The sequence below is a fragment of the Protobothrops mucrosquamatus genome, unplaced genomic scaffold (genome assembly GCF_001527695.2).
Source record: "Protobothrops mucrosquamatus isolate PMUCROS unplaced genomic scaffold, P.Mucros_1.0 scaffold145, whole genome shotgun sequence".
NCBI lineage: Eukaryota > Metazoa > Chordata > Lepidosauria > Squamata > Viperidae > Protobothrops > Protobothrops mucrosquamatus.
Window position 1 is genome coordinate 204,886 of NW_015386511.1, and position 9,333 is coordinate 214,218.

Sequence of the window (9,333 nt, forward strand, 5' to 3'; positions counted from 1 at the left end):
ATAGAAACAGATGGGATTGTTGTGCAGAATTTGGTTTTTTCTACAAGAGTGAAATAATAACACTGTTATGCAAGACAATAAACTAACACAAACATTTAGTTGCAACAGTCACGACAACAATTTCCTTTCCAGGATTAGCTACATAATGACCAAAACAGCTTCTCCTTAGCTTGTTATTGTCCACTTGTGCTGGACCACAGTTCCTATCATCTATAGCTATTGAAGACATATGAATCATGGAGTCAGTCATCCAAACTATCTTGAGAAGTTCGTGGCTGGAGACAGCTGAACAAGATTACTGCAACTTCTATCAATTTCTAAATTCCAATAATTAACTCTTTTCTCCATAGGAAGGAATTGAAAATTCACAAAAATAGGCTATCAGATCATTTCGACAGAAAATAATTGTGCATGTTATTTTATTTAAGATAAGGATCTTCAACCACAGTGACATAAACACAAACCAAACAGATGGGTGGCACTGTCATTTCATTGCTGAAATAGACAATTCAGGAGTAAATTTTAGGGTTATGGGACAAGAACATTAATTCTTTTCTTCTTGCCACATATGTGATGTGATTCCCTTCTTCTTTCCATCCCCACCTCCCACTCATATGGTAGCTGCTATCAACTCCAGAGGCAAAACTCCTCCTGGCATTATGGGACATTTCAACTTAAGAGTAAAGACAAGGTTGGCAAAGTTTTGGTTAGATTTATACTAGATAAGCAGCTTAAAGAATGGCTTTTTACAATGGCTCAGTGAACCCGTAAATATAATGATCAATATACTGAATAAAAACCAATCTATGCTGGGATACAATTAGCTGATGTAGGGTATTAGTTTATGCTTTGAGTCTGCTATATAAAAGCAACTTTAATTCTCCATCCCAGACTAAACTAAAGGTATGGAAGTCATGATCAGGTGACTGCACTTTCTTGAAGGTTAGCAGTAGACAAAAAACTGGTTATCGAAAATTTTGTAAGTCAAGGACTACCTGTATGCATTCATACCATACACTCTCCTCTTGACTACACAAGGAAGTTCCAAAAGAATAATCTGTGTGCTATACCATCTAGGCCTTTATAGTCTTAATCTTAAATATTCTCTCACATGGTTGATAAAACTCTAGGCCACTATTTCTATAGTTTAGGAGAGTACTTGAGGCACCTCACAATTATCTCTAATTGAATCAACTTAAATAGTTATGCAGGTGGGAATTTCCATCACCACCTCCTAATTCATACAATAGTGTATTCAGTAAGTTAGAAAGTATGATATGATTCATAAGGATTTCTAATAATGTTGGGGCTGCCACAGATGAACAGAGCTTCGGCCTATGAATAAAAGAGAAATGCAGTCAGAGGGAACAACAGCTGTCCTAGGCATAACCTTCATACTCTGCCAGTAAATGCCGGACAATTAGGAGGAGTAAAATAGCAAGGTGTCTCACCTCCAGCTTCCTCCACCACTCTAAAGAGTGTGATTGGAAGACACGAATTGATTTTTAGAGCATAAATAAATCTGCAGTTATTTGCTCATTTGAATCATACATGAATCATTCTAAATACAGCATGTGACTTATCCTTTTTCAACCTACTGGCTTCTATTATCTTGGTTATAGTTTCCATTATCCCCAACTGGCATGGTAACAGGAAATAATACACCCTGAAATGTATGTAACCCCATCTAGAGAATCAGGGCAGGGAAAGCCAATGAGACACCTGTGGTTTTAAAGACAGAACAGAGTTTTGGTTGCAGAGAATTTTGGCCTCCCATCCTGTTGATCACCTGCTGGTGGGTTTTAGAGCCATATATTCTTCCACAACCATCTTATTAAGGTGATGAGCGATTATTAGACTACAAAATCTAGTATTTATTAATAAAGAATATTTGTAGCTTAGGGTTGAAATGAGGGGTCGTTGGTGCCCTCCGAGCTTGCTTGTTTTCCTGCAGACCTTTTTTTTTTTTTTTTTTTCCTGCAGACCTTTTATTACTCAAATTAAGTAACATCATCAGAGCGCACTGACGATGTTACCTAGTTTTGAGTTAAGGAAACATCTGCAAGAAAAGAAGCAAGCTCAGAGGGCACCAAGCAACCCCCCACCCCCACCCCCTTGTATTTACTGGATGCCTGCTGCAGAAAGACTGAGAGCTGAACAGAGGCTGTGGCTTTTATCTGAAGGATGTGGTTCTCTGCAGAGGAAAATAACTGATCTTTGGTTGACCAAGAAATCTTCAAGGCAGAACCACTCAGGATAGACACGTAACGGTCTTCCCAATATGTGACCACCACCACTTAAAAACAAAACTTGTCAATCTACCCTCCCAATCAGTTGGAGGTACAAGCCTGTTATTCCTGCTCTAGGAGAGGTGAGTAAGCAATCGGGACTATCTTGCTATTCCTGTAGTTGCGCCCTTCAGCGCTCGGCTTTTCCTTCTTCAGAGAAGGGCGGACAAACGGCTCGGCAACGGAGGGCAGCGGTCCTTTCCAGCGCTTGCCTGCCCTCTCCATGTTTAGTGGGGGGTGAAAGTGTGTGTGTGTGTGTGTGTGTGTGTGTGCGTCCAAGCCTTATGGTTGAAGCGTCGAAACGGAGGAAAGGCGCCCGCCTGGAGGTAGCAGCGTCTGCCTCCTCGCCCTCACTCTTTTCCGCCGGCCTCAAAAACGTGCGGAAGGGCGCAGGGGTATTTTTTTTTTCTTTGTTAAGATACTTTTTTTTTCCAGCCTCCCCGGAGATGTAATCTCCCCTCCAGTGACCTGCGAGCTGGATGGTTGGAAATTCCGCTTTCCGGGAAATTTTCCCAGAGCCTCTTGGCTCATTTCAGGCAAGGCGGAGTTTCCAGCCATTTACCCCCCAGGGATGCGTGGGCCTCGCCTCCTTCCTCTTATAGAGGCCTGAGCGCAATTTCTGCCAACAGTAGAGCCCGTGCATCAACCCGCGGGTGGAGGAAGACGGTTCGCCTGACAACTCTGAACTTCCAGACACCGTAAGTCGTCTCCTACTACCTGCTTCTTTTCGCCGTCTGACCCGTCGCACTAGCTTGCCCGATTCTCATAAAGATCTAGCGCTCGGACCGTGTTTGCACCATCTATTTTAATCTTGATTTTAGTTTACATCTTGCTTTGAATTCATTTGCAACTTGTGCAGCTTCAGCCCGTTTTTTTTGCATCTTGTGCAACTTCAGCCCGTTGGTTGGTTTATGATTTAGGGGCAAGTCCAGAAAGTTGAGTGTAATGTATGAACGCAATGGAAGTGGCGGATCTCGCGAAGGTTTTTTTTTTTTTTTCCCCCTCCTCCAGCCTGGTATGGCTTGCCATCGCCTTTTCTTTTCTGTTTCTGTTGCCCTTCTCCTTTTCCTGGAAACGCTCAAGAGAAGGCAAAGTAAACGTCATACATGTGTTTGTGCAACGGCAAATTCTTCAAATACAGTAATAGACTTTCCGGGAAGAGTCCCCTAGCCTTGTCCCTGTCTCCTGGCTGGAATTGACTTTCAGGGCAGTCTCAATTAAAAATAAGACCTCCCAGGGTTAGGGGAGTTCCTGGTAATCGGTTAAGTGCATTATAGCAACCATGACCCGGGAATTTACAGACTTAGGCTTTTGTGCAAATCCAATTGATGGCTTGTAAACTATGGCTTATGGTCGCCTTTTCCGATCGGATGCTTTCCAGATGGGTCACAATGGCAATTTCCAGTGTTATAATTTTATTATTAATATCCCACACATTCAATGGAAAGACTTGCTTATGATGAATATGAATTGTCATGTGTGGCTTATTCAATCTAACAGTTTAACCAACCATGGTTTAAAACGTTTGAACAAAATTGCAGTATTTCAATGAGGATTAAAAAGTGAGTTCATTAAGGGGCAAGTCAGTATTAGTGGTTTTTAAATATTTGACTCAACCAACAGGTATACAATATTCTAAATCAGGTACACAGTGGATTCAGATCTTATATTTTTTATTTATACATGACAAGAAAACCTAAATTTGTGGTATTTAGGACTTTATCTAAACTAGGCTGGCTAGCTGAATTGCCTCAATAAACCAGGATCTGAAAACAAGATTTGGTTTGTAAGGAGAATAATCTCTCAGAGATAGTGGTTTGAACAAACTCTACATGGAAAGAAGTTTTTCTTCTTTGGGAAGGATGGGGCAGCTGTAGGGCGTAGAAAGAAATCTGCTTATCACAGAATTCCATCTGTCTCCAAATATCCTCTCACATCAGCAGCCCAAAGAAACCACAGAATTCCAACTTCCATGGGCAATGATCCAATCAAGCAAGTGAACCAAGCCATAGAACACAGATGGGACGGAAGCTAAAATGTCATCTTTAGGACTGGAGGTTTTTTAGATTCTTTCAGGAGGCTTGAAATGCCAGGTTTATTTCTTTTCATTTTAAAAGTGTAAAATTTCTTCTGAAGTAGGGTGAAATATAAACTTTCATTTGTGTCTAGAATTACATCATATTCATAACCCAAAGTGCAGAGAATCAGCGTTATGCAAATTTCCTTAACTGATGATGTTTCAAGCAATTCCATTTATATTGTTTGATCAAAAACATTCAAACTACAGAACAATACTCTAGTTTAATCGAAATTAGTGAAATTTATGGAAGTATTTCTTTATTGGATTGGAATGTCTTCGCTTTGTTCTAGTGTCAAATGTTTTTTTTTAAATTTTCTTGAATACCCCTCCCTCCTTTCTTTTTGCAAGATATAAACCAAATTTCTGTTGTAACATTTTAAAAATGGGATTAATGAAACTGATTTGATGCGCTTCTGATGCTTAAATTTTGAACTGTTTTTTATTTAATCCTAATGTTTATACAGATAGTCCTTCACTTACGACCGTTTGCTTAATGACAGTACATATTAACAATGGTCTCTGGTGATTTACAACTGTCATAAAACATTGCACCAAACCCCCCAGTCACAGGATCAGGTGCTAGGCAACCTGTTCACACTTATGAATGATTGCCAAGTTCCCCACAAACATGTTATTGTCATTTGTACCCTTTCCTTAGAAAGTCAGTGGAAAAGCTGCTGCTAGCTGGGACTGGCTGACTGAACTTGCTGCTGAAGGATTTCAGCTCTGCCCCTGCGCTTGCGCAGAGCTTAAATCCTTCAGCAGAGAATCAGCTTCATCTAGTTGTTTAGTTGTTAAAGCACCAGGCTAGAAACTGGGACACTGAATTTAGTCCCACTTTAGGCGTGAAAGCCAGCTGAGTGACTTTGGGTCTGTCACTCTCAATTCAACCCACCTCAGGTGGTTATTGAGGAGGACGAAGGAATATTGGGTATGTTCACAACTTTGAGTTATTTATTAAAAAATAATGAAAAATAGGATAAAATAAATTTATAGTCTTTTCAAACTAATTAAGCTGAGCAACTTTTGAAAGTATATATTCTCTTAGAATGTATAGATGTGATGTGGGGAAAAATGCATTAGGATGGATTGACAATCCAGTGTTTAATTGTAATGGTTTTGAATATAAACCATAAAGTTACCCAGATGTTTTAGACTTCAGTTTCAATCAATGGCAAGGAATAGTTCACACTATAGTCCAAAGAAGGCATCATTGTTTAGGCACTTTGCTCTGAAGGACTAACGCACAATTCTTTGTGAGTATCAAAGTACAGTACATGTTACATTTTTTTTTTTAAAAAAAAGTCTGCATTTATAGGTATTTTGGACTGTAGTTTGGGAAAGGAAGCATTTCACATCGTTTAATTCTTAGGTATCATTTTAAACTTGGAAAATTATAGAGCCATTGTTTCTGAGATGCAATTACAGCTAGATTATGGTTGTATTCCTCCCTTGCTGTCAATATTTCCCTTTTTTCTACCACAAGAAAAATAAACAATAGATTAAAAATAAAAGGTATTATTCTACAGTGATTACTGCTCATGTATTTGTCAGTCATTATTTTGCTTTAAGTCACTATACATTTCCTCTGCCTTAGGGATAAATTTTGCCTTGAATAAACCTGTAGTCTTGTCAGTTGTGCATAGATTTAGCAAGGGAAAACAAAAAAATTTTGCATAGATAATTGAGAATATACAGACATTCTACTTGTCTGCAGTGGAGGTGGACAAAAGTCAGCAGTATTTACCAGAATTACTTATAGTCACCTGCAAAATGTTTCATCAGCAGAACATATTCTTGATATGATAATCTGCTTTCATTGCATATATTTAGGGTTAACCCAAGATACATGGGTAAGATGGAGCAAACATTACAATGTATCCCGAACTGCCACATTGCTTTGGCACAGGAGACAAGAAAGTAATAAAAATACGCAGAAAGCAAATGAAGTAGCGAAATATTTGCTGTCCTTTAAAAATGCTACTGCCAGAAGTAAATGCCATGCCCTTTTTCATTATATCTTAGTTATTTTCGGTACTACGATTTATGAGGTACCAGTGGTTTCCCCATAAAGAGTAACATAAACTAAAACATAACATAGATTCAGCCTTAAAGGTACTTAAAATCCAAATTTCAATTACAGAAAGAAAGTACCGTACAGCAGAAAGTTTAAAAATGATTAATGAAGAAATAAATGATGCAGCCATCTCCAACCTAGTATTCTCTAGATCAGAGGTCCCCAACCTTTCCAGCTTGGTGGCCCGGAAGGGAGGAGCAGAGAAATGTGCAGGTGCATGGCCCGTGTATGCGCACGCACAAACAGGCACATGCATGGTGGCACACTAATGTGTGCACATGCATAAATGGGCTGCACATACCTGCGGTGGCACGTTGCTGCCCACACGCATGTGCAAATGTGCCACTAATGCCCATGTGATGTTGGTGGCAGTGCTACCACATCCACACGGTGCTAATGTGAGTGGGGGGGGCTTGCCAGCTATTCCGGTGGCCAAGAGGCCACAGCCCGGTACCGGGCCACAGATCATAGTTTGGGGACCCCTGCTCTAGATATTTTGAACTGGGGGACATGTGCAATCCAATGTATCTGGAGGAACATAAGATTGGGGAAAATTGATAATTGGTAGAACTGAAGAAGAAAGAGGCTGGCAAAGAAAGATGGCAGGCCTCTTCCACATGGACTCTCAATTGCTCCATGCTCTGTATTTAATATTTCAATTTACTATCCTGTAATTGGAAAAGAGCACTTAAACACTATTAATGTTGAGCCTCATATTCAGTGCATAAATCCAGCAAAAAGATGAATATTGAGCTTGATGGATTTTGAACACATGTTGTGAATGGGAGCCCTCCACGATTTCTGAGTAATTGTTGAAATATTTTTCAGGTTAGGGAGCTTTTTCTAAAATTGCTTAATATGATTTAGTTAATACATTTTTCTGCAACTTTTGAGCTACTGTGGAAGAATGTAAATGCTTGCTTTAACTCTTTAGTTAAAAGAAGTATATGTATACCAAGGTGTCCAACCTAGGCAACTTTAACACTTGTGAACTTCAATTTCCAGAATTCTCCAGCAAGCCATGTTGTGTCAGTTTAGGACAGAGCAATGTTTCTCAACCTTGACAACTTTAACTTGTGTTAACTTCAACTCCCAGAATTCCAGAGTATAATGCCATTCCACAAACAATTATTGCGAAGATTACAAACTGCAGACTGACTATCCCAGTAACAAGAAGGAGAGCTTACTTGCACTAGAGCCCCGAAAGTCCTTGGGGATCCTTATAAGTACACCACTGATCAATGGCGATTAATGAATTGTGTGCTTTACTCTTCCTTCCCACAAATATGATTTCAGGGTCTACAATAAATATAACTTTTGCTTCCTATTGCATATTAAGAATGTTCATATACAGGTGGTTCTCAGGTTACATTTTTTCTACTACTGTTCAAACTTGTGATGCTGATGAATGAAGGGGACTTAAGACCAATCAATGGAGTTCTGGCTGTTGCAGTGTCCCTGGGTCCCAATGATTGCAATCTGGATGTTTGACTCCTGGCTTGTAATTATGATGTCACTGTGAGCTGTGAACATGTGATTGTGGTTTCAAGTCATTCCCTGCTGACTTCCATAAGCGGTCAGCGGGGAAACTGCTCAAAAGTCACAGTCACTTGAGGTCCTCGTTTAATGACCCATGTGGCCTTTGTTTAAACCACCACAGCTGGGATTGCTGAAACTGCTGTACCTAAGCAACATGGTCATGTGACATGAGTTGCTTAGTGATGATAATTCCAGCCCTAGCTCCTGTTGTAACCTGAGGACTGTCTGCACAATATTGAAACCTTTGAACTCACAATACCAAAAGATATTTTATAAACCTACAATATTTCATCTATTTTATCACTTATATCGTAGAATACCATATAGTGCAAATATTGTAACATAATGTTAAACATTATTATTTGCATCTCAGAATATTTTTGCTTTCTCAACTAATGGTGATAATTTAACATAGTATATTGGGAATGTTTTATCTCTATTTTTCCTACAGTATTTCTTGTCTTTTTACTTACTGAATGGAAATTATGGAGTCTGATAATTTCTTAATATAATTTGCAGGGTCTTCTCTAGAAGAAGATGCTAAAATCAATGCCCCTTTTCTATAGCAGTCCTCCAAAACCTGCTAAACAGACTGAAAACAAGAAGACACCCAAACCTTCAACATCTTCTGAATCAGAACCTGATTCATTGTCAATTGAATCATCCTCTGAAGAAGCCCATCCTGAAAACCACAAGCAGACTCCTCCCCTTGAACATTTTTCCCAATCGCCTTTGGAAGTCACTGAAACAGAACATGTTAAAAACAAGCATAAAAAAGGACTAATAAAAAAATGTGTTCATTATTTTTTTGACAAAGGTGGGAAAAGAAAAGAAGAGAAACCTCAGGAGGAAAACTGTCAACCAGTTACAGGTACAGAATGACCATATGGAAGGACAGCCTGTATATAATGAGATATATTGCTATATCTCAGGGGTCTCCAAACTTGGTACCTTTTAAGACTTGTGGACTTCAACTCCCAGAATTCCTCAGCCAGCCAGGTTTGGAAACCCCTGCTATATATTATTGTCCAGGCTGTAGATTTACAAGAAGAGTTGGCAAGGACTATGATTAAAAGAGAAATGGTAAAGTTTAATTTTTAGATATTTGGATTTGGGGAAGATGGATAATTATATTTTGAGTTTTGGTGTTAAAATAGAGTATAATTTTTGTTTTTTTATTATTTGAGTTAAAGTTTCTTTTATAATTGATTGCTTTATGAGGTGTGTTTAATCCTGTAATTAGTTCTGGGAAGTCGGGGAGGGGATTAAGGGGAAATTATAAATTGATGTATTTAATTATTATAGGTTTATAATGGAATTGTATTAATAAGAGGATATGCTCGGCTAGT